Source organism: Passer domesticus, chromosome 8 (genome assembly GCF_036417665.1).
Source record: "Passer domesticus isolate bPasDom1 chromosome 8, bPasDom1.hap1, whole genome shotgun sequence".
Classification (NCBI taxonomy): Eukaryota; Metazoa; Chordata; class Aves; order Passeriformes; family Passeridae; genus Passer; species Passer domesticus.
In genome coordinates, this window is record NC_087481.1 from 31,022,975 (window position 1) to 31,049,091 (window position 26,117).

The 26,117-nt window shown below is 40.5% G+C and overlaps 1 long non-coding RNA gene across 4 annotated transcripts in view; it reads left to right on the forward strand.

The window, feature by feature from the left end:
* The window catches only part of LOC135306363 (uncharacterized), a 36,036-nt gene extending 14,164 nt beyond the window's left edge, over window positions 1-21,872 (forward strand). Inside the window, exons 2-6 of one of the 4 annotated variants that reach the window (XR_010367157.1) lie at window positions 16,500-16,718; window positions 16,834-16,868; window positions 17,032-17,163; window positions 20,677-20,741; window positions 21,000-21,872. This is a non-coding gene — a long non-coding RNA (uncharacterized LOC135306363). Of the gene's footprint in view, window positions 1-16,499; window positions 16,719-16,833; window positions 16,869-17,031; window positions 17,164-19,200; window positions 19,435-20,676; window positions 20,742-20,999 lie in introns of all 4 variants that reach the window. The other 3 variants (XR_010367158.1, XR_010367155.1, XR_010367156.1) reach the window with 3 other exon arrangements.
* The last annotated feature ends 4,245 nt before the right edge of the window (window positions 21,873-26,117 follow it).

Consider the following 26,117-nt stretch of genomic DNA (forward strand, 5'->3'; position numbering starts at 1 on the left):
TCCCCTGCAGGCATAACCCACTCAGGGTATCCTCCAGGAGGAGAGGTTTGTGTCTGGTTTGTGTCACACTTGCCAAGTCCTCTCATCCCTGTTTTTCGAGGTTGAATTTCCCAGCCCTTTTTTGGTGCTGAGCTGGCTCTCAGCTGTGCCAGCCCCGCTGCCAGGTGCTGCTGTGCCTGGCACCTCTGCCTGGCAGGGAGTACCACGGTGCCCCAGGGTGACAATGCTGCTGCTGCCACTGTCCCAGCCACGAGCTGCCAGCACAGGAGGAAGCAGTCAGCTGTGTCTCCCCTGCCTTTTCCCCTGTGTCAGCTCCTGATGTTTATCTGGTGAGCAGGAGTAACCTTAAAAATAACTCTTGGGAAGAAGTCTAACTCTGCCTTTGTTCTGTCTTTAACCTCAGGCAGACTGTGTCAGCAAGAGACTTAGAAATGTTTTTTTTTCCCCTCATACCAGCTTTTTTTCTAACAGGTAGCACTGTTCTGAGACCCAGAGACACAGACTGTATTCCCAGCTCTGATGTTTTTGGTACCTCTCCTTATCCTTTTCCGAACCTTCCACTGTGTATGTGGCTTGTTGTACACCACCCCTCTTGGGCATCAATTCTCTGCTCTTTGCTGCACAATTCTACACCACCTGCCAAGTCTCTGCTGGGGTCTCCTGGCTGCATGCAAAAGATAAATAATAAAACTAAAGGGAAATTGCTAATTGGACTAATCTCAGTTTTTTTTTTCAAAATATCCTACTGAAAAGCCTTAACAAAAGGCAAGAGGGGTAGACAGTGAAAAGCACAGGCTTTATTTTAGCAAGAGTCAAAGTGGTGTGTGTGCATGCTCAGGAGTTGTCAGGCAGAACTTAACTCCATCGAAATTTCTGATCTTTTAAAATGTGCCTTAAACCCAAAATGGACAAAGGCTGCATTTTGAGCACCTTAGAACTGAAATGTTTCTAGTTTTTCCTCTGTCAGATAGTTTTTCAGAATATACAAGATACTTCCTTGCAGGGAAACAAAACAAAAATCTTTTTGGAACAGGGTCAAGGCTCTATGATATAAACATCAAATAACATCCATTATTAAGTAGGCTGTATAAATAACAATTGCCACTAAGTTCTTTCACTCATTAAATCATTGAATAATTTATTTTAGCAGGGACTATTGGTGGGGGTTGATGAGGGGCTCACACAGCCCTGCCCACCTTTGTGATGGAGGCTCCACAGACATTTTGGACAACCTCTGTAGTGCTTAATCTTTTCATGCTGTTCTCTTTTGGCTCTTTTCCCTTCTTGCCTTATACCCAGCTGTGATTTATGAATGTTTCTTCAATCTTTTGCTGACCACTGCTGAGAAAGGTCAGGCTCCATCTTCTCCGGATCATTCTCCGGGTGGTTGAAGGCTGTGGCAGGTCCCCCTTCTCCTCTCCTGGAGGCTGAGCAAGCCCAGCTCCTGAGCTGTGCTCCGTCCTCCTCATGGGGGGATCAACACTCCTCTCCTGGGACAGGATTTTGGGCACTGCACATGTGATTTAACCTTCCTGATGCCCAGTGTTAGGGAATAATTAATTTCCAGCCTGCTGGCTGCTCCCCCGCTAAAGCTGCCCAGAGTGAGGGTGCCTTTGCCTTTGCTCAGCTCCTTGAGGCTCCCCTGGGTTTTTTCCCAGTTATCTGGTCCCTGCTGGAGGTGCTCCCTGTATTGATTCCTTAGGATGCCACTGGTTTGAACAACTGCCCACCCAAACATTTCATCACCATCCAGACTTTAAATCATACCCAAAGACAATTAATCATTACAGTGGTTATAAGGAATTATTCTTTCTAATTTAATTAAAAGTGAAGGCAAACAGAATAGAAATGGGAACACTGGTATGTTTTCCAGAACTGAAATGGTGTTTCAGTGTGCTTTAAACCTGGTGTAAACCTTTTTTTGATATAGTCATCTTTCCTTTCTCTGCTTTTCATTTAAAATTCAGAGATTGCTAGAATCAACTTCTGAATTATTGAATTTTTAAACAATATTAAGCAGGCACTCTCTTGGCTGTTCTGAAAGTAAAATTAAGACATAGGAATGATTATTTGAATTTTTAAAGGAGAATTTCAAGACCTATATATATTATTTTTTTTTATTCAAGAAAAAGATGCAGTTGCCAGCCTGGATCTGAAATTATGAACACCAAAAAATAATACACTGTTGCTCAGTTTCCTGCTTTTTATTGGCTTACTTGAGTGTTATGGCTGCTGTAGAGTATCAGTTCTGCTGAGAATGTGTTTGACAGCAGCCAGACAGGTTCCCTCTGCAGAACTGGCGTCAGAGCTGCCACTGCTTGGAAGTGGACAAGGCATCTCTCCAAAGCTGCTCCAAAGGTTGTGATGTCCAAGATTTATCTTGGTGATTTTAGTCTCGGCCCACTGGAAGTGTTTTTTAGCCTTCAGGCGTGCTGCTGGTCAAAGCTTTCCAATGGGATGTGAGCCACAGGCTTCCTCAGTCGTCATAGCTGAGTTATTTTGCTACTCAGCTATGCAGAAGCAGCAGGCCTTTAGGCTAATTAATAAATCATCAACGCATTTGTGGTGTGAAAAATGAAATATTTATGCTTGCCAGAGTAATGTTTCTGTCTTGCAGCCCCATGCTCTGTTGATGCCTGATGGAGGATGAAGTAAATACCAGCTGGTGTAGAATGAGCAGAATATAATTACTTTCTACAAAGTTAGCTGAATATTAAAAATAGAATTCGGAGAAGCTGGCAAAAAGGGGAAAAAAAATCTAGATACATGCCTGTAAGGCAGGACACAGCCAGTACATGAAGGGAACTCTTGCCTAACTGGTACCGTGGGGCTGGGAAACCTGCAGGATCCATATTGAGTACAAATGTGTCACACAGAGGCCTTTTCAGAGAGCAGTTAGTGGCCAGCTGGAGTAGTTAAAGGGCCTGAAGGGAAGCCAAGGATGCTCTACTGTTCTGGTTGGTCATCATTAGGGGACCAGTGAAGGACTTAAAGCTTCAGCTGTTGCTGCTTTTCAAAAATGTGTCCACTAATAAAAGAAAGAAAATATTACTTGTAGGTTTTAAGGCAACCAGGAGCTAGTTTTGTTCTTTGTGTTCTCACACAATAGCAGATTTACCGGGGCTGTGCTGGGTGTCATTTTTGCAATCACTGCCCTAGTCCTTCTCCACAGATTGAACATGTGAGCACAAGGCCAATCAAACCCCTTGAAGAAAAACATTATCATGTAACAGAGGATTTAACCCCTTATTTGAAGTGGAGCCTCTTTAAAATAATCAGCTAAAAGTGATTTACACAAGTGGCTGATTTTACGTGCTGGCAGTTGCAATCAGAGGGATTGAAGGGGTGAGCCATCAAAAAGGCTTTTCAGACAGGTGGAGGGGAGGTATTGTGCAGGTCAGGCATCAGCCTTCCCCCACCTCCCAGTTCTAATTTCAGGGCTGTTTTTTTTTTCTTTTTCTGGGTAATTTAGTCTGACTTTCCCCCCTTTGTTTTGTGTGTACAGTCTGAGGTTGGGATAAAATCCCAGTGTTCAAAATCCAAGAAGAACATTCCATTCCTGTGGTTGTTTTCATTTGCTTTCTCAGCCTTGTCGGAGTACTTTGTTCTGGGGCTCAAGTCCTGTTGTGCAAAGGAGTTTCTGAGCCTGTCCAGGCCAAACTTGATGCCAAACCCTTCACACTGGTTGGATATGTTCGAGTCTGATTATTTGTAGCTGAATCAGTATGGAAGGATGGACTTCTGATGGAGACTACTGGCTTAGTTAGTGAATAATTTCTTTTAAAATAGCAAAGAAACATACTTTTCCCTTTTGGTTGTGACATTTCTGAAAGCAGGCAATGGCCTGAGGTGAGCACACAAGACAGTGGACAGCTCATCAAGCTCCTCTTAAGGGGAAGTTTTGGCATCAAGAGGAAGAAAAAAGGTTTGTAATTTGTAGGGTTTGGTCTGGTGCTTGACTTTTTTGTTGGGCTTGTTTTTTGTTTTTTTTTTTCCTGTTAAAGATTTGTGGTATAATACCCCTACAGCATCACTGCAGGTTTAACAGTGCAGGTGCCCCTGATGTCCCCTTGGGGCTGAGCTATGATCCATTACCATGGAATAAAGCTGCCCCTCCCTGACCTCAAGCACCTTGCTGGAGCAGTGCAGGGAGCTGGAAGTTTTGTGCCTTTTCTGCCCATCTCTGTGAGTGTGTGAGCACCAGGGCAGTCATGCACAGAGGGAAAGGGACACACAGGAAGCTGGAAGTCCTGTTCCCATGAGGAACAGCAAACAGGATGCAGCCAGGTCCCCGCCACCACTGTCACACTGCCTGTTAATTAGGATTTGGAGGAGCCAGTGGTATAGGAACAGAGAGGGATGAATGCACCCTTTTGCACTTGTCTGACAGAATAAAATCAACTGCATTCAAGGAATTTGAGAAAGATATAAATATTTCAGGAAGAAGTAAATTTCAGATCTTCAAATGATGCTTTAAAAGGACGCTGGACCATTTGAGAATACTCATTTTAAGTAGAAGAATTACAGAAGCAGCAAATGATCTCTCTTCCCTATTTGCAACAGGGATTAGAACTAAATGTCATATTTTAGGTCCATGCCTCATGTTTGCTTCTACAAGAACAGACAATTTAAATGTCAGTTATTATAGCTTGTCAATAAATTTCAGAATCTAAGCAAATCTGGAAAACATGACTGACAGCTACAAATTAATTTATCTTTGTTAAATAACCAGCCAGCACTTCACTGCTATTGCTGACATGCATCAGAGTATAACACTACTAATTCAGAGTGTGAGCTGTTGTTTTGTCATGAAGTACAAATTATGCAGATTCTGCTCATCTCCTAGGAAGAGAGAAATCTCTGAAGCTGTGATGCCCTTCAGGAGAAGTAATCAGTTATCCCAAAAGTTCTATGGTTTTATACTCACAGAGCAGTGGTATGATTTAAAACAAAGCAGGCTCTCATCAACGCATAAAATTATAACTACTAGTGTGGATGGTAAAAATTAGTGTTTGCTGCTTAGAAAGAAAAGAAATAGCATGGAAATAAAGGCCTTCACAAAGTTAAAGTGAGTTAAAAGCCAGTGTGAGCTACTGCCAGCTAATCAGAACTTCTGGATATGAAGCCATTAATTTAAGCTCTTAAATAAAGACACAGCAGACTAAATACAGGGGGGTGTGTGTGAAACAACAGGCTCTATCCACACTGGGGTGTTGTACCTGAAAATAATACTGACATTAAATCCAATTGTTGGGGCTAGAATTGCCAGATGCTTTTGCTGCAGATTATACAAGAAACAGTTTCCCTGACAGCAGTCTTATAACAAAGAAGAGAAACTGTGTCAGAAGGTGTTTTTTTCAGAGCAGGTGGCTGAATGGGTGATCTAGAAATTCCCAAGTTGCTTCAGAGTCTTAGAGTGGTTCGGGTTGGAAGGGACCTTAAAGACCTTAGAATGGTTGGAAGGCACCTTAAAGACCATCAAGATCCCACCCCCCAGCCATGGGCAGGGACTCCTTTCTCCAGACTGGGATGCTCAGAGCTCCCTCTGGCCTCCAACACTTCCAGGGAAGGGGCATCCAGGACTTCTCTTGGCTGGAGCATCTTCTGGTGCAGACTCAGGCAGAAAAGTCATTGAGTACCTCAGCTCTATCTGTATGCCACTCTATGTGTGTTGCTCAAATTCTCTACAAATACTTGACTTTTTTATTTTCTTCAACTTTTTTCTATGCTGGGTGGGCTTTTTTCATAATTTTTCACTGTTTAGCAAAACATTATGAAGAAGGAAAAGAAATTCTGGTTGCATTTATCATGAGGCTACTTCTCCACCTGCAGAGGGATTCAGCCTGATGTGTCCTCCCCTACAGAAAGTCTGAAATAATTAATCTTACAGAAATTACAAAAAATGCTCAGTTATCTCATCCAGCTGTTAACCCTGAGGTTTATTGAAGATGTTGCAAATTTCAGCACTATTAATTATTTCATACACATGTCTAGAAATGTTTCTGTGATTTGAAGCCTTTTAAGAGGCCAGTCAACAAAAGTTAATTTCAGGGCTATAAAGGATCAAATAATAATCCACCAAAAGATTTTTGTACTTCAGTAGAAAGCCTGAGAGGAAAGCAGAGAGAGGTGTGATTTGTAAAGCTCAGAGGGGAAATAAAGATATTCTAGGAGACTGGATAATTTTAATGGTTGATTTTATTTAAAACAATTCCACCACAGTATGACTGCTGTGTTCTATAATTTATGTGGACTTTGAGAAGTGTTGTGAGACCAGGTTTGAAAGCCCCTGAGCAATATTCTGAGGGGAGAACATGGCAAAGTGGATACAGTTTGTCTCTGCTCTAGCAGCTGCCAGGTAATTTAGCAGTCATCATATAATTTAAAATAATACTTTCTTGTTATTTTCCTTTTATCTGGCTCAGATTGATTACCATGGGACTGTGGTACCCTTTGGATCTACCTGGTGCTGAGCATTTGAAATTCCAGCTGTTTCTTGAGGGCCCAAAATAAGAGGTGGTCTTTGTTTTGATGAAGATAGCCTTGTGCCACTCCTAGGCTGTGACATCTTTGCAAGTCAGGAAGCATTTTGAAAGTTTCAGTGCTTGCTTAGGCCATTTTCCCTGGCTGTAGTCTTATAAACTAAAGTTTTCTATTACTTTTCAAGCTACAGGCGTCCCTGTGATGTCTTGACCAATGGAGGCTTATCTCCTCATGCATTAAATGAATGCATTATGACAAATAAGGCAATATTTAACACTGTGAACCTGTTGGGTTGGGAGGTTCAGAGCTTTGTCTCCTCCGTCCAAGAGCCCAGAGGCACTGTTCATTTGATAATCAATGATGATCAGTTAGCTGATCAAATTTTTATGCCATGAACAGGTCTGCTTTGGGTGGCATTTTTTGGTGTGGTGTTTTGGTTTTTTTCTCTCCTGTCAGTCGAGGGGGAAAATAAAAAGGTGATATAAATAGAACATGTAATGAAATCAGTCTGAGTAGGAAACTCATTAATCTGGAACTCATAGGTGCTGCAAACCCAACAGGTAATAGATAAAAGGTCATCCTATTTCATGGACATTGCTTTAGATAAAATACCTGTTAGAGTTAATAATTCTCACAATAAATCTTGCTAACATAAAGAGCTCAGTTATACAACTGTAGTTATTTTTACATCAATGAAAGTAATATGAATTAATTAATATGAACTGTTCACTGTATCAGATTTTGCTCTATCAACTGAGCGTGGAGATCCCCAAAATGACCACTAGGGAAAAGAGTCTGTATTACTGCACTATTTAATTTGTATCTGGTACCTCATAGTCTGCATTCCTTTCATTTACAGTGAACCATATCAGATGGATCAGTAATTAGGTTCAGCATCAAACACAACAAGGAGCCATATAAAGCACAATTAGTTTGGAGTCACAGCCTGGTCTGGACTTCACTTGACCTCAAAAAGAGCTTTTGGACATGAAAAAGGACCTCTGTAGGTTTTTCTGTGCTTTCAGATGATATGAGTTGGCCTAGTAAGAGCTACCACCTTCCATTGTGAGCCTGGCTTCCATATATCCTGCTCATTCAAGTTAAATTAATTAGCTAAGTATAAAATTATCTTGAGCACATCTCTGGTCAGCACTTCATAAGGGGTCGTGTTTATTCTGCCTGCACTACTAGAGTTTTCAGAACAGTGGTGACCTCTCTCTTTCTGAACCATAGAGCCAGACCAGGAGGAAGAGGGTAGCAAAGAGATGAGGTGGTCAATGTTTTGTTTGAATTTAAGTGGCTCTGGTACTGTGTTGTTTGTGAGCATAATGTGCAAATACAGAACTATATTCTGATTTATGGAAAGCTTGCTTTATATCTCCACTGTCTTGTGAAAGAGCTGAAAGTTTTGTGATTTCACAGAGGGAAACTGAGAACCATGCTGGGGGATCAGGGGTTGAGTGTTGGTATTTTGTCTTAGCAGGCCTCTACAATGAGCTTGCTGGGGAACTAACCACAAATATAAAGCATGTTGTCTGGAAAAATTATCCATCTCTTTTTCTGAAAACAAAACCCAGGGAATGACAGGGAAGATTTCAGGTAATCTCCAGGTTATTGCCCTGCTAACTGTGACCTCGTTCTGGTATTTTACGTGTGTTTTCTGTTCAGAGATAAACCTTCCTTCCCTCTTTGGTCACCAGCCTCATTCATGGCATCAGACAGATCCTGCTCTGGGTGCCACAGCAGCTGTTTGTTCCAGGGCTGGCAAACACTTTTGCTGCTGTGTTCGTGAGAGAGAGGCAGATTTGGAATTAGTTTTTGAGGCTCCAGGACTTAGATTAATTGGTCAAGAGGTCTGATTCAGACTGCTGTAATTGTGCAAGCCAGCAAGCGTCCACCACATGTGTTTATTCTATCTCACTTTCAGCCAGAGGGCTGAGATCAAGTTTCTTAATTAGTTTCTGAAAATAGGAAGAAACTGTTGTTCCATTACTTCCTACAGAAATGAGGCACACTGCATATGAAACAGGGCACTGGGCACAAAAGCTGCTTACAGATGAAGGACAAAATAGGTGCTCATTTAGGTGTTGGTTAAATAGTTGTGCTGCCAGTGATGGTTTATGGGTGTGAAGATGAAAATCAAGTTCTATTTTTGGGACCCTGTAATTTCTATGATTTTTAAATTTTTTTTGTTCCAAGACAATTCTTGCTTTCTGACTAAAAAGTAACAAGGAGAAAGGATTACAGTACATTACAGTAGGGTACTTATATGCAAAGTACCTAAGAAGACTTTGTAATGAAAAGCAAATGAAAGGAAACTTATAAAACATTCTTCACTGGCATATGAGATTTTGTGGTGTTTAGTTAAAGGCAGAACTATGTGAATAGTTATGCTTTATTAAGTAACATTAGTAGAAAAGGAACTATGGGAAGTACAAGAAAAAAAGTTGTAAGAAGCTAATAGTTACTTGCAAATTTAATACGGAACATTTCAAGTTTTCTGAAGTAGAGATAATCAGACCTTGCTAATCTGTTTTCAAATTCTCATCACATAAGGATGATTATATTAAAATTACTTCTTGGTATAAAGCAGGATTCACTACCCATACCAATATGATAGATCTCTCAAACTGTTTGCTTCAATGAGTGTTCCTTTAGTATGGTTCAAGGCATTCCAAAAGCTTGCAGTGAACTGACAAAGGTGCCTTTGAATACTTTAATCATGCATAGCCATCTTTACCCTCTTTAGACTGAGACTTATCTAGATTACATGATTGGTTAGCCTCTCAGAATAAGTTGACCCTTAAATTAAAATGTTGCTTCTTTGAAGATTACCAATCAAATTAAAACAACCAGTCACACTTTAACCTCTAAAATAAATTGAGCTTTTTTAAGTGCTCTCTTTTAATGATCAGTTCCTATAAAATGATTTATAATTGTCAGCCCTCTACACTACAGAAATTCAAGCTCATTGGAAGAGTAGGACTGCAATGGGCCCTTTATCAAGCACTTTCTCATCTTTAGAGCTATGGTTTTGGTAAGATCACAGAACAAATTAGAATAACACCGCTCTCTAAATTGGATTCATGGTTGAGATGAACTAAATAGAATGCCTGAAAACCAGTTCTCTTCTGAGCACCATGTGAACAATTCTAGCTGCAGAGTCAGGAGCTCTTCTTCCAGCCCATTTGGAGGACTTTCCACCATATACCTAGTCCAAAGCCTTTTGAAAAGTTTTGGCTTTTCCACCACGCCTCTGAAGCTGGCTTTGGGATCCCAGTGTTGGCAAGCTCCTCTCCTCCTTTGAAGTGTTTTTCAGGTGGTATCACCACGATGGAGAAGGCTCCCTGAGCCCTGGTGTGTTCTGTGACTCCAGAGACCAATGTTGCCTCTTCCTGCTCTTTGCAAATTTGTTCATCAAGACACAGCAGATAAAACAAAGAGAACGTATTCTTTTTTACTTTATTTTTTTAAATTTATCTTTCTACAAAATTCCTTAAAGTATTCTCTTACAGTACAGCTAGAGCTAGCTGGGAACAGCTATTTTGTATTTTTTTTTTTTTAGTATTTCACACACACTTCTCAAAAACACTTAACTGTAAGAGAAGTTCATGTCTATATTGACAAAACTGGTAATTAAGAGCTGATGTAAAATTCTTGCACAAAACTTCCACATCACTCCTTCAGTGTTATGATAATAATGATTATTACTCATATTGATTTAAGCCTCAACATTGACAATCTGAGTTTGCATCCAAAAAATGTGATGCTTGATTTAAATCAGTGTTTTTCAAGTATGCCTGCAGAAGTTGTTAACTTGGGGGATATGCTGGGTGCTCCTACGAAACATCTAATTGAACTTTTTTTTTACACAAAGTGATCCGTGATCTTTAAAATAATGCAATATTTCAAAATAGCTTTAAGCTGAAAATGGTTTTTCACAATAAAATGACTCTGTGTGTCATGATGGCATACGTGAGATGGGGGGGTCTGCTGAATCTTCATTTTGGGATCTTTTCTCTTTTTTCAGGAAGAAAACTGTCACTTTCTGTCAATATATTTCAAGATATTTTATTGCATACATCATGCATCTGAGCTTATGCCCACTCTAGTCAGTATCATCTATATTATTCCATCAATGGCTAAATAACTAACATAATATTATATAATGAATAAATAACTATTTCAATCATACAGAGTCATAGATGTGATTGTGTTCCTGGGTGTAGTATTTATTTTAACTCAGAATTAAATTATGTCTTGGGCTTGAACATTATTAGCAGAGACCTCATGAACAAGCCTGTATGGAAAAGCTGAAAGCATAAGCATGCCCTGGTGGGTGTGACTCTACTTAACAATTTCAAATGAACTCAGCTGAAGAGGTTTTAGATGTTTAGCAAAACCTATCAGGGTGTGCTCATCTGGGTGTATTTCTTCCTAGTGAAAGCAGGAGAAAACAGTATGTGAGAGAACAGAGCATCAGTATATACAGAAACAAAAAAAATCAATAATTATAAATAATAGAAGGTACTGTAGCAATTAAATAGCCTTTAATGCCAGTTTTCTACCCACTTCTATAAACTTCTGAGAAGGTTTTTTAACGGCAGCTTCCTTCTTTGCCATCTCCCACACCCTATGTGGGGTTATACACAGTTTTTTATTAATGGGCCCAAAAAGCCAGTAATACAAGAACTGTAGTCAGAAAGGCTTTTCCTTCCCATTTGACAGAGAGATTCAGAGGCTCTGCTGCCTAGCCCAGTGTATTGATCTCTGCTTCTGACATGTTGAGTAGGAAATTCTCTCCAGAGTTTATTTGTACTCCCTCTTTGCTGCTTTGAGGTTTCAGTAAACAGTAGCATTTCACTAAGAAGTTTCTTCTTTGTGAAAATATTCCTTTTGAGGAAACTAAATAAACAGCAAACAGGTGAAAAGGTGTCTATTGCTTAGTGGTTGCATGTTTTCATGATCTTCCCCCCCCCCCTTTTTTTTTTTTAATATTACTTTAGACTTGGAGCTCTGCAGGCAATTCAGAGTAAGATTGAGTAGAAAGTTTATGCCAATGAACATGTATTTTCATCTCTTTCCTAGTGCACATTGCCACAATATTCCTCCTCTTTTTCTCCCTGGTCATCAGAAAAAGTGAGAACTGAGTCCTCTTCCGAAGATTCCTTGTGCTCTGTTATTTTGTGGATTCTGCAAGTTTTATTGGTGTAAACTGAAATTGCTTTCAAAAGGTCTTAATTGGTTTGTCCTGCCTTAGCATATGACTTGTGGCATTTTTTCAGGTTTTGTTTGGTTGTTTGCCCAATCCTCCCATAACTGTCTGGTTGATCTAGGACACTTTAGATCAAGTGTTGCAAAAATGACGTGGTGACATTCTGTGCCTCTTTGTTTGAGCTAAAAACCTTCTCTGGAGTCTCCAGGGGAATCACAACCCAGCCACTTCAAAGAGAAGATCTTGTAGTGATTTAATCTCTGGATTCTACTTAGGGTCTATAGATGGATGTGTGTCTTCTCTAGCTCATGGCAAATAATTTACGGTACTTTGAGGAGAAAAAGATATAAATCTGCACATACACAAAAAAAAAACCCCAACAATATTACAGGTGTTTTGATTTTTCTACCATTTTTACTTGACTGTTTGGGTATACAAGCAGAATAAAAATTAAAATGCTGTTTGATGATGTTAATGTTGACCATAAAGCAACTGCGTTCAGAACACCATTCTTCTGGGCAATATTCTCACACAATTAGCTGCAAAATGACTTGATTTTGTTATGACTTTATTTCTTTTATTGTTTGAGGCTTACCCAAATGTATATAATTTCTTTTCCTTTGAGCCATAATGTGTTGGGGGAACTTCTCCAGAGACCTATAAGCCTTGCCTGCATTATACATTTTTTTTTTAACCTATGGCCATTGCAGCTTGGAACCTCTGGACAGGGGGTTTCAAATGTGAATTGAAAGTATTTGACCTGGTCAGAAGAAAGGTTTGTACAGCAAACTCCTCATAGTTTTCTGTGCACAAGGATGGTTATTGCTATTGGTGCCAATGCACGTGGAAACCTCACCTTCTTCAAAACCAGCAGTTTAGGGACACACTTGAAATGTTCTTTCCTGCTGGTATGCAGTCCAGCCATATGTTTAGGGAAAATGGGAATGCTACCTGGGAAGATTAATGCTTGGCACACAAGCCTGAAAGCAGCCAAATCTGGGAGAGATTATGACTGAAATTTGTCTTGACTCAAGTTTCTCTGAAGAGCAGAACTAAGGTCAATAATGCATGGAGAGCACAGGGGAGCTCTACAACTCAGTGGGTAATGCCCCTATCAGGAACTGTTTATCAGTTCCTGTGTTTATTCAGTTTAAAGTCAATGGCCTTTAAAAAGAAATAAAAAGAAGTTTTAAAACATCCCTTCCCAAGCCATGTCAGAGCACAGTAAATGAGAAAATGGATTTCAAGTGTGCTTCTTGCATGATTAAAAAAAAAAAAGGTCTTTTAGGAAAGAAGTTTCAGAAATATGTTCCAAGGATTGGACATCTTTTCCCATTCTTCAGTATAGTCACAGGCACTGCAGGGAAACTCAGAAATTATGTTTGGGGGGGTTTTTTAACACTTCATGCTGGAGAAGCCAACATTAGTATGTGGTTAATTTTGCGGGTGCTTTGGAAAAAAAATCTTCTAATTGTGTGTAAAGACCTTGTTGAGTGTAAGGTTAAGAACATTTGTCATTATCCTTTGGGGAAAAGTTGTTAGAGATGGTTCTAATCTCTTACTTAGTTTGTTTCCATATCAGGCTGAATTTTTTTCACAACAGAAACTGAAAAGTGACAAAGTATAATTTCTCTATCTACTACAGAAAATTGCTTATAATTTTTTTATAGCCATTTAGTCTTGATAAGGTTACATCTTCCAGCTAAACTAGGCTTAGACATATTTATGTTTATTTAAAGGTGATAGCAAACAATATTTGAATTGTAACAAGTATTTATAGTCCAGGGACTGCACTGCAGTTGCCACCAGGGCTGTGGCCGATTCCTGCATTAGGGAATGGACTGCAGGATGAGTGATCTCTTTGTCGAGGGATCCCAGGAAAATGGGTCCATGGACTCATGTCAGAGAGAAAACAGTTTATTAGCAGTTACTTGGATGTGCACTGGTGAGTTTGTTGGGCTGTGTTTAATTGGTGGCTTGAGATCCTATATGAAATAGAATTCAAAACACAAACACCCACTGAGAAACTCAAGCTCCAGTCAGTAACAGGTGATCTTTTATATTTGCCATCTTTGGAGGGCAAAAAAAGTACAGCATGTTACAGAATTGTTTTATTGAAAGGCATAATATATTTCACATTTCAAAAGCTTCCAAGTAGTTTACCAGTTTGCAATTCATCAAGAAATGCATTTGATGTTCCTCCAAAAGGCACTTTCATCACTTGTTCCTTCTCTGAGAACTTAACTGAATGTAAAGTCAAATATCCAATTGCTAACAAGCTGATAGGACAAAGGGTTATTCCTTGGGGGAAGAGCATAGAAACAATTCTTGAGACAGCTTTGCCAAGTGTCTGGGGACAGGACTGCTGCTTGGGGTGCAGTGTTCATGAGCTGTCCATAGCAACAGGGAAAGAAGCAGCCCCCTTCCCCTCTCCATTGATTGCAGTCTGCACATTTCCAGGGGCAGGACATGGGGTTGCACTCGCTGGAACAGAGAGCCCCAGCCCCCAGCAGGCAGGGAAACGCTGAGCTTGGTGCACATCTGAGCAACCTGGAGCCCCAGAGAGGCCTCCTGGGAGTCCTGACTGCTTTACAGCAAGGTGAGGAATGTATGAACCAGCATAGATAATAGAGGTCAATTTCCCTAATCAAACAGGTGTAAATGAAGTAAACGAGATCAAGACTGCCAACAACACTGTTTTGACTACTGAAAGTTAATATTTTTAGCTTATAAAATCAAGTTTATGCAAGAACGTTAGATTAATGTAGGATTTTTATCAAAGGTGCAGTATCTCTTAATGTATTAGATAACTTAGCTTTGGAGGTCAAGGCTTTGCCTCACTGTTGTGCTTTTGTTGTGACATTTGATCCAAAAGCCAATATTTCAAATGGGGGCACAAAAGCTTTCCTTCAGGCTGCAGGTAGCTAAAGTGACAGCTCTGTGCCCATGTCACACCAGAGGTTCAAAATTCTGCACAGCCAATGTAACCTGGGGCGTTTTGCTTCACAAAAGCTAAGTGATCATGATCCTAAATATTATTTACCTACTTGGTAGTATTTCTTTAACAAATAATAATTAGGCATATTGAAATAGTTAAGATATAGAAGTAGTGTATGTTAATGTAAAACTTTTAAACTGGCATCAACAATGTTCATATCAAATCCATTTGTTGACTGCTAGTTATTTGAGTCTGAGTGTATTTTTGTGTGTGTAAGTGTGGGGAGAAGTGACTTGAGCTAACAACTGCAGGTGCTCCTGTAGTGAAAGTGTACAGTGATGTCAGACAGAATGAAACCCTTCTGGTCTTGTGGGCTTATCTCAGTGTGCCTTTGAATTTAATTATTTAAATGACCTACTATTGTTCCTAAATTAAATATTTAAGCTTTCTAAATGGCTGCCATCCTGGTTTAGTGAGGTAAAGGTGATTGGTACTGACAGAAGAGCTGAGTTGGATGCTGGTTTTGAGGGGTTCTCAACTCCTCACTGTTTTCTTGGTGCTGCCAGCACTGTGAGGGCTAGTTCAGCACCCCAGTACTGCACAGGCAAGGGATTTCCATGGAGATGGATTTGCAGTGTCCTGGCTGGGCAGAGGAGTGTCTGGGGCCAGCTACCACCTCTAGAAACACCATAAAAATTAATATGCATTCTACATTACCTGAGATTTCTCAGTCTTTTGCTTCTCTAATAAGATAATGAAGGAAACTCACTAGGGAAAGAGAGTCAACCAAAGTAATGGATCCCTTCTCTGATTTGCATGGAGCTAGGTGTAAATTTTATGCATCTGTTCTTCTAATTATAGGGGGGGGTTGTGTGGGTAATTTCCAAGTCCTGAGGCGCTAAGGGTACCCTGCATGCAAGAACTTAAATTTTAAATGAAGAACTAATAAAATTGAGTACCAGTTTATTGCCACTGTGGTGCTGAACAGAAAGGGCTGGGAATGTCAGATTCGTGTTTGTTGCAAGCCTTTGGCTTTTCAAAAGACAGATGCCTACATTCTAGATACAGATTTTCTGATTTGGGTTTTTTGGGGTGTCTCTTACATGCACCTTAAAACTTTTGAGAGCATGAAGAAAAAAACCAATTATTTTAGAAATAATCTCTTCTGCAGGACAGTCACATTTTCATGAATATAATGTGAGAGATTCTAATAATTTTAATTATTCATAAAGCCTAAATAATTAGTCACTCTTGTTTGCAAGCAGACAGAGAGGCAATACATACTGCATAACTAAGGTTAGAATTCTGTTTTAGATATTAAGTAGCATGAACACATTTATTACATTTTTTTAAGAAGTCCACCTTGTGCTTTTAACAGCACAGACATCACATATTTCTTCTCAAATCTTGTATCATCAAGCATAGATTCCATGCTAGCAGACTTTAGTAGTAAGAACAACCTGAATAATTTTCAAGCCCTTTCATTTGCTGGCCAGGCTGCATTAGCCCATACCCCTCATCAGATCTCCAGCAGACACCTGAGTATGAGCTCAGGAACAAGGCGAGGACAGACTGACGTCCCCAGAGTACTCTACCATCCTTTAAGGATTTATGGCAGCTAATTTCTGAGCCACACCTGCAATCTTTTGGCTTCTATGTCCTCCATAGTTTTTGTTTTTCCCCATGGCTGTGTCTTGTTTGCTTTTGACTCTCTGTAGCCTTTTATCTGCAGCCTTTGAAAAGCAGAGCTTTTTCTCAGTGTAAATTCACCACACCAGGAGAAGAAATACTTACTTTTGTTTGTTTTGAAACTGGCAATCATTTGCTTATATTCTTCTATTTTTTTCTTAACCACTGCTCTAGAGATAGGGATGACTGATCCTGACACACACCTTGCCCAAGGCCCAGATTTTATCATCCTGTTCCAAGTCCTGTTCAGCCACGAGTGGTCTTGTTAACTCAGTCCATCAAGGAGAAGCTGGTTGATAACTGCTCATCCTTTGAACCATGTTTTGCTTCTTTACACCCTTTTGTGAGATGGTAAAGAAGGAGAAAAGCAGCGCAGCAAGTGGCAATCTTAATGTAAGTGAAGCAGAGATTTATGTATTTCCTAATGATTGCTTGTCTTTGTGCTCTGTGCTCAGCACAGGATTGCTCATGTCAGTTTTCCTTTATTCTGTTGTTGTTTGACTCTTAGCCCTGTGCTGAAGCTGCCCTAAAGCTGGCTCCAAGGTATGGCTTTTCCTGGTCATTACAGAGGTTACAGAGGCAGCCTTTTCATGGGAAAAGATGTCTGGGGGCTTAGGTTAAGAATTTCCCATGTTCGTTTCTGCCACTGAGTTTCCTCAGCCATTCTCTTTTATATTTGAAAAATAATTGTCTTTTAATTGTTTAGGAGTCACCAAGTCTGTGGTTCTCTCTGTGGTCCTGAACATGCGCCCCTGCCCTTTGAGAACAGCATTTAGTGACACGAGCAGTTGTCACCCCCTCCCTTTGAGCCTGTTCTTCACGATCTGGCCTGGAACTGGTAAGAGTTCAGCCTGACACGGAGCCTGGCATTTTCCAGTTTGGGACATTCCAGTTTCTGTTTCCTGGGCAGTGTCAGCTGTGCACATGGCAGGTGTGCAGACACCCCGCTGCTGCGGTGGGTGACAGCCACTGAGCCACCTGCTGTGTCCCCAGTGCTGCCAGGCACAGGGCAGGGTTTGGGGCAGGGCTGGCTGCTGAGGCTCTTTCCCTTTTCCTCTGGATCGGAGCCATTGGCGTGCAGCTGTTGGTCCCACCATGGCTTCCACCACTGACAGCTGTGACACTGTCTTTGTTATTTCCCCAATCCCCACCCCAGGTTAGTGCTTCCAGCACAGAACCTCATTATCATTCTCGCACATCATCAGAGATACCAAGTAAGAATTTATTTTTCTGGTGGGAAGTCAAATATGCACTAAAAAGAAATGAGAACCGATTTTGAGTATTTTAAATCAAAAACCTGCTAGAAATGGCACAGCAGTATCCCGTTGCCCACTTTTATGGGAATTAAATATGACTCCTGCCTTGTAGATACTATTTGAGTATTTCCCTGTGCAATATGCTTGGTAATGCAACACGGACTGGAGCTCAAATATATTTTCACAGGTAAAGATTGTAAGGGAATTTTCTCTGGGAACTAAAAAAATATGAGGTGCTGAAGGGCAGAACAGCCTATAAACCATGCAGAGACACAGCTCAAAACTTTTGAAATAAAGGACTTGCTTATTTTCATGAAAGGGAATTGTATTTATTTCAAATCTGAGGACTGCGGACACATATGTGATAAATTAATATCTTAGTAGTTTTGGACAGGAAAACTGACAAGGTCCGATCTTTTTTGCATCAAAGTCCTAAAACGTGGAGAATTTAATCAAACCAGAAGTGCTCATTGAACTTCATAATTATGGCAAAATAATACCTTCTGTTTTCCTTAATAAACCTGGCATCTATCAGCATTGTTAACACTAGGCCTTTGATTTATTGAAAATTATTTTAAATGTCACATACTCTCAGTACAGAAGAAATGATTTCTAGTAAGACACCAGGATTGAATCACTCTATAATTATAATAATTGTATTTACAGAGGAACAAGCTTCTCTCATAGGGAGAATATTTTAATTTGTTCTGCTGTTTGTGACATCTCCTTTTTTTAATTTTTTCTTTTTTATTTTTTTATTATTCTTAGTGAGTAGGTTAAAAAGTAAAAAGACAGAATTTTCCCCAGGAGACTGATTCTCCTCAGGCAGAATCCACATTTTAAAATGACTACCATAAATGTGATGTAGTAATAGACCTTCATCCCTAATGCAAGCACTGGCAACAACTGAGGCATCCGAGGCATCATTTACTAGACTATATCTGCGGATGACTTTTTGTGGCTTTTTGTAGCAATCTGACTTCAATTCAAACCATAATCAGCTAATCACTGGCAATTTTCAGATATGACTCAAGCTAATTTCAAGACAATCTGCCTTAGTTTCATTGAACAGCCCTGGAGATGATGTTTATGTTCATGTCCATTAGTATTCCAACTGACAGTAATGTAAAGGTCAACAAAAAGAAAAACCCAAAAACCAAAACCAAAAAAAAACCCCAAAGAAACACACACCCACAATAAAAATGGCCTCTCTAAAATGAACAATAACATAAAGTGTGCCAGCCTGAAGTGCAGAAAATGGAAGTTTGTTTTTTGCCACCTGTGGCCCCCAGCAGGTGGCCAGCAGGATGGAGCTGTGTAAAGACGCAGTGGTTTATTTAGAATACTCACCCTGACTGAAGGGGTGCCTTAGCTCCTCCTCAGCACTGAATACCAAAACATTTGCTGTACCTTAAAAAGCTAAGAACGGGGCTGGAATCAAGGCCTTACAATGTGCCTGTGATTTTTTGAAAGATCTTTTAGTTTCAAACCACAGACAACTTCCCTGCTAGGCATCACTGAGGAATGTAAATAAGTCTAGCACTTGATTGATTGACTGAGGGGTCTTTTTCCTTGTTTTTTGCTTTTTAACCATTATTTGATTTTTTCTCTCTTTGCAGCATATAGATTTATACACAACACCCCATTTGCAGAGAAATAACCCCCACAACACAGAGGGATGGGTCCTTGAGTCATACAGCCAAAGTGAGGTGCTGTGAGACTGAAGTGGGCAACTGAACCAAATGAGCAGATTTCCTTCATGAAAACACTCTGTAGGTCCATTTATGAGCAAGATGGGTAAAGCCTGTCCCTGGCACTGCTAAACACGGTTTTTGGCATCAGTTGCAGGGAAGGTAAATGCTGAGGTCCCTTACTTGAATATTGTTACTTCAGCACTAACCTCACTAAGAAGCAGTGGCTTCATTGCGCCATTGTGGTCAGCAAATGCAGCTTTGGAGCTGTTGCCATTGCTTCCTTTGCCCCCTGTGTGCCAGTAATAGGAAATTTCAAGTGCTGTCAGGTCCCTTGGCCTCTGCCTGGGAGCTGGGGAGAGAAACCTCTCAGTGCCTCTGTGCCAGAGGCACACAGGGTCTGTCCCTCCCACCTGAGACCTTGGTGGTCTTGGCACCTCACTGGATGGGAGGAACAAGATGGAATTTTCACCTAAACCTTGATGGAATCCACAGAGAGGGGCAGAAGTATCTTATTGAGGTTACTGGTGTTTGATCAAATTTGGAAACAGCATATCACACAAAAGCTTATGAAATATGCAGCACAAAAAAAAAAACCCCAACCCTCTTTATTTCAAATCAATTGCCACTTAAGCAGGCTGAAATGAACAATAAAAAAATATAACCCCAGTGTATTGGGCAATCAGATATTCAGTGCTTCATCCTGAGCAACACCAGCCAGGAAACACTTCTGTGGCCATCTCCTGTTTGTATCTCAATTATCTGTGACCACTGAGGAAGTGAGCCTGGAGTCATAAACAATTTTACTCAGTGCACAAGGGTGGTGGGACAGCAACCAGAGCAATAACAGCTAAAACAGGGAATACAGATTAATAGAAAAAGTTCAGAGTGTCATTTCAGAAATCAGTGGTCCTTCACCCTTGATAGTGTGTCCTGCTGGCTGCATCTCAAAAATATGAAGAGCAGAAATGGAAATAAAATGATTGGTTCTGTAGGAAAACTTTCATAAGGAGAGAATGTGAAATGATTGTATCTGTCATGGATGAGATTAATCAGACAGAACAAGCTCCTGTTGAACAAAGTAATTAATGGCATACTTGTTCTCAGAAAGGTCTTCTTTAGCAAGATTTTAAAAAATAAAACATGATTTAATTATGGTAGGTAACAGAAGTTGTGAAGCTTGCACTGATTATACATTATGAACATCACATTATATGATGCATATTACAGGTCACATGTTACACACTATAACATAACAATTTACAGAATCCTACTTGTAATATATGTTATGTAGCATATGTCACAGAATATTCTGATGTATTTGTATATATAAAACAAAATTTTAATGTAATGTAATCAAATGCAGACTTAATAAATTAACACCAAACTTCTTTCTGGTCACAGGTAACAAAGATATAGGAGAGAAAAAAAAGAAAGGAATTTGAGGTGAAGGAGAAGAAACTCCATAGGTATATTAGCTAAAATTATGTAATCTCAATATGATTTTATGTGTGTATATTTTTATAGAGTGTAGATGTTGAACTATATGTCTAAAATGCATATTTCAAAAATAGATGCACAAATAAAGCATGTTATTTTTGTATTTATAAAATATACAAATCCTACGCACACATAGATATTTACATATATGACATATATAGAAAAATAGATGCCATCATATTCTACAGATATTTGGCTTGATATAAAAAGCAATTTTTCCCACACAGGTCATTCCATAATTGCCCATTTGGAAGGAGGTTTCCTGGATGAGATGGACTGAGTAGCAGCAAGAAGATAATTACTGTGGGTTACTGAACACCACTTTTTCTGTGTTGAGATAGTTTTGCATTGCCATTGTCTTAAAGCAGTTACAGAAGAAAGCTTCTAAGGCTCTTGTTGGGGCAGCTCCCAACACACCCAGCCCCAGCTCAGGTCTGATTGCAATGGTTCTGGATGCCATTCCTTTGTCATTCCATGCTGATGTTGCAGAAGGTCAGGCTTGGTGCTGTCTGCCAGGGCACGTGGAGTTGTTAAGAACATTTATGTGCATTTGACAAGAAACTTCTGCTGCCCAAGGAGGCTCCCAGCTCCCCCACGAGCTGTGGTGCTCCCACAGGCCCCTCATGCCCTGGTCTGATGGGGAGTGAGGGACAGTGTAGTGCCAGTGTGACTGGCCCAGAGAGTCATTTAAAATACCTCCCATGCAGATTCTGCACAGCAGCGCTGCCACCTCCATAAATATTCATGGGAAGCAAATACAAGAGGAATTTGTGCAAAGTGAATACATTTTAAAAGGGCTGCATGAAATATTCAGAGGAAATATGTCCAGCATGAACTAGAGGCCCAAACCTGGGAGTTACTGACACATTCCCTCAGCACTAAGCACCTGAGACAGGCCTTGGTCTTCAGCAGAACAAGTTCAGTACTTTGTGGTTTACAGCCCTTCCAGACTGCTTGGGCCAGAGATACTCTGCAGGAAGCTCTTAAAGCACTCCCTGACTTCTGGTACTGCCATAGGTCACAGCCAGATATTCAGTGAGACTAATGTGGAACTCCCCTGGTTAAATAGAACAAATGGAACAATATGAATACGGTTTTGCTATTGAAATGAGAATTTTGTTCCACATTTAAGTAATTTTTCACTAGAAACATAGCCCAAGTAGTAAATTCAATGGTAAAAGAGAAAGGTAATGTCATGTTTGGTTGCAGGAATGCTAAGCTGTATTTTTCTGGTCTCTTCTCAGAACTGTCTTTAAGCAGGATTAAGATTTATTGAGCCTTGTTTGTTTCAGAGGAACCATGTCTTCCCTTTCATAGCTTTTTGCTGGGGGGGAGGTATTCATTCCAAAGGTGAGGAAATGAATCAATATCCCTTCCATTGGATGTTGATTTATCTCCATTTTGAACTCTTCCTTCCTTGAAAAATGGTGAAATATTTTCATCATTTGTGTGTGTGTGGAAGACACCCAGTTAAGCCTCCAGCAGGATCGACATTTTTAATGGATGGTTTCAAGCCATGGCAAACACAGAGATCACAGAGCTCACCTTTGGCTCATGTGTGGAGTATTTCAGGTACACACAGGTGAGCAGTACCTGGCAGGATCTGAGGAGTAGAAAGCAAAGCTTGGGCACAGGCACTAAGCTGACTGAAATGGGAAATCAAACAGCAGCAAAGGCCAGTGCTGGCAGTGTCAGCCCAGCTGCTGCTGTGCTGCAGGGAGGGACAGGAGTGTGTCCCAGCCTTTCCCATGCTCAGCTGCCTTGCCAAGGTGCACTTCCAGCAGCCCATTTTCGTGGCTGTGTCACCTAAACAGGGCTGAGGAGCTGAGTGTAGGCAGGCCTCCTTACCTCCTTGCCTTACAATCCCAAATCCTCCAGGTGCTCTGCAGTGATCAACGGTACCACAAAGCATCCTGGTGATGCATCTTCCTGAAAAACACAGGCTGGGAATAATCTTAATGCTCATTAATTTATTAATGTGTCAGATGGCCACACAAACACCTGAGTGGAAACCAGGAAAAGTCTTGAGCAAACTTCAGTTGCCTCCAGGCTGAAGTCTCAACTCAGAGTGCTCCTGGGATGGCTGGGAAGGGGGTACACAGAGACACAGTTGTCTCCCATGTGCTCTTATTAGCACCCACTCCTCTACTGCCATATGGCACCTTATGCTGAGATATGTTGTAAACAAAATTGCAGAAGCCTAAATAATATTTAAGTAAAAGCAGCACAGGCCCAAGTGTTTCTTGGTGCAGCTGAGAGTTGTAATCATTCCTTTTCATCGTTACAACTAAGTCTGCTCAGCTGCCCTTACAGTGAGTTTCATCTCTGTCTAATTCTTTTCTGAAGTTAAAAGTGAAAGTTCATTTGATAATAATCAATGAATCACACACTATTGGCAGTGGGTTAGTTGAATGCTCTTGTGGATGGCAGCTCAGCTGGCCTTCTATTGTAGTAAAGAGATTGAATTTTCAGTAAAACTGGCGTCCTTGTAGGGCCTGTGGTGAATTACGGCGCCTGTGGGAAGTCAGCCTTTCCTGGCAAGGAAAAATGAAGTGAAAAGCAATTTTCAGTTAAGAATTTCCTTTCTTCAATACCTGATGAATTCTGGAGCAAGTCTTCAGGTTTCTTTGTGCCAGACACCCACAAACACAGGGCTGCACAGCTGCAAACCATCCTGGAGAAATAGATCAGTACAGCAGTACATACAGGGAGTAATAAGACGATGAAAGTAGCAGTGGTTACAAACATTTTTCACAAAATCACTGAATATTCTGAGCTGCAAGAGACCCATAAGGACCTGCAAGTCCAGCTCTAAAGTGCGTGTCCCATAGAGGGGTTGAATCCATAACCTTGGCATTATTAGCACCAGGCTCAAACCAGTTGAGCTTATCTCAGTGTCTATTCAAATGATATTTCAAGGAGATTTGTTTTTTGGTTGTTTGGAGACTTTTCTTGTGAAGCAGGACATATAGGTAGCACTTCTAGACAAAATCTAGCCAGCTTCAGCATTTGTTTAACACTGGCAAATCACCAGCTCCTGTGGATTCCATCAGACACGTCTATTAATTCCTGTCATGCTCACACTGAACCCACCATTTTCTTGCCTTCTTTCAGTAACTCTTTCCACTTATAGCCTTAACCACAATAAAGGACTGTACTGTAATCACTACAACTGTGTATTACACCTGCATTTAATCTGACAAAAGAATCAGTTCAGAAGAAAATAAAGGAAAATCTAGCTCTAGGTTGGGATATACCTTTTCTGAAAAATGGGTCTTAAACTCTGTGTGAAGTTAATTGCCAATTTTTCTTTTTTTTTCTTTTCCCTCCTTTCCTGTAAGGATGCTTTTTGTTACTTTTTCCTGCAATTGACCTAAGCCTTGTCCTCTGCCTGCCATGGTTATACAGTGTATGTGTCAATCAGCTGCACTGACATACATTTAGTTGTAAGTAATTATGTTTGGCCAGATAAAATTGTACAGTTAAACTTAATTATCACCAGATGTCTTTCAATATAGCCTTTCACCCTCTGAATTACACTCTCACTCACACTTTTACTTTAGCTCGTTAATTGACTCAGTAAGTAATACAAGACATACCTGTAACCATAATGAGGGAGGTACTAAGATGTGGGACAACAGGCTGGGCTGTGGCTTTGCCTGGCAGCTTCAGGAGCCTGAAAGCCTGGCTTTTGAAAGGGCAGGCTTATGGCCTCGAGTTGCTCCAGTGCCTTGGGTATTACCTGTTCCCTCCCAGGCACAGCTCCACTGGAGTGTGGAGGTGGTTTTGTTTGCATGCCCATGTATGAGTCAGAGGAAGCTGGGGACAAGAAGCAAGTGCTGAATGCATCAATGTTCCCATTCCTGTGCGGGAGGAGAAGGCAGAGGAAGAGCTTTGCCTCACAGCTTGACTTTTGGTTCCCAGCACAGTCCCAAGGACACTTGTCCATGTGGAGTCCATGGGTCATTGCTGCTCCTGGGGCTTTTGTCCCAAAGAGCTCCTCGGATGCCAGGAGCAGAAGGATCCTTTGAAAAGAGAGGAGCCAGACCACTGAGACCTTTTCTCTCTCAATGCAATTAAGTTCTTGCCTTTTTTTTCCATGTCTTCCAACCACTTCTTTTCTAAACTTGCACTTCTTCTAGTAATGATTTATCCCACTGTGGGGAAGAAAGGGAAAACCTTTGCTGTTTACTTTGGAATCTTTGCTGAATTGATTAAAGGTATCATAAAATACTTCACCCAAGGACCTATTGCTATGATTTATTTAATATGGCTATATAAAAATAGATATTCCAACACCAAATTCTATGCAGAAGAGATAATTCAGAAGGCATATGTTTTGTTTATTAAAAAGATAATAAAATGAAGGCAACAAATCTTCATAATTCAAAGTATACTAATGGCCACATGCTATGATCAATAATGAGCTCTCTCCTTATTTTGTGTGCCAAAGAAGTTATTGCTGGATAGGATTACTACGGTAAATGCATATTGGACATTTCTTTCATCTCCATACCAGGAACGATGTAGAAATGAAGTCATGAAAATTCCCTGCCTTAGAGAAAACTTGAAATGATGAAGGTAACACATTTTTGAAGAGTGTTGGCCCAAAAGGCCTGGGAGAACAAGGTTTAAACTGAAGAGGTGGAAGAAGGGTGGGAGGAGGGGTGTGGAATGATATTGTCAATTAAACCCTGGGTGAGGGAATGGAAAATGACATCACCTGCATATTTCTGACACCCACACCAACACACAGGGCTGATAAACACTGCAAATTCCAGCTTGGTGAAGTGGGACACTTAAGAGTAGTTTTAAAGGGACAGTTTCTCAAACGTGCTATTTTAGATGGGGGGAAAGAGAACAATAAAATATCTTGGCTGTGTTGTATGTTTGATGCTCATCCAAAATGATTTTGCCTGGCCCCTGAAATATTAATTTTCTTGCCTTGGAGGTGATAATTCTCCCCATCTGCTTATTACTTTATTGCCCTCCCACTATATGAAGCTCCTTGAAGAAAGAAACAAAGAAAACTCACCACTTTGAATGAGTTGCCTCATCTTCAAGAGACTTTTATCAATGGAAGGATTAGAGGCACACATAAAAATTAAGGACAGACATTTATTTTATTCTATGTGTGCCATGTCACATAAACTGTCAGGTGACCTCAGACTTGTGTTGTGCTCATCTTTCTCACTACAGGCCAATGAACTTCCTTGAGAAGGTGAGGAAAAATCTCCCTTGGAAGTCCAAAGGATTTTAGAAACAAAGCCAGGTGTTGATGGCTTGCCTTTGAGTCCTACCCAGCAGAGGCATTTAGAAACCTCAGACGATCTAAGCCTCTCCTA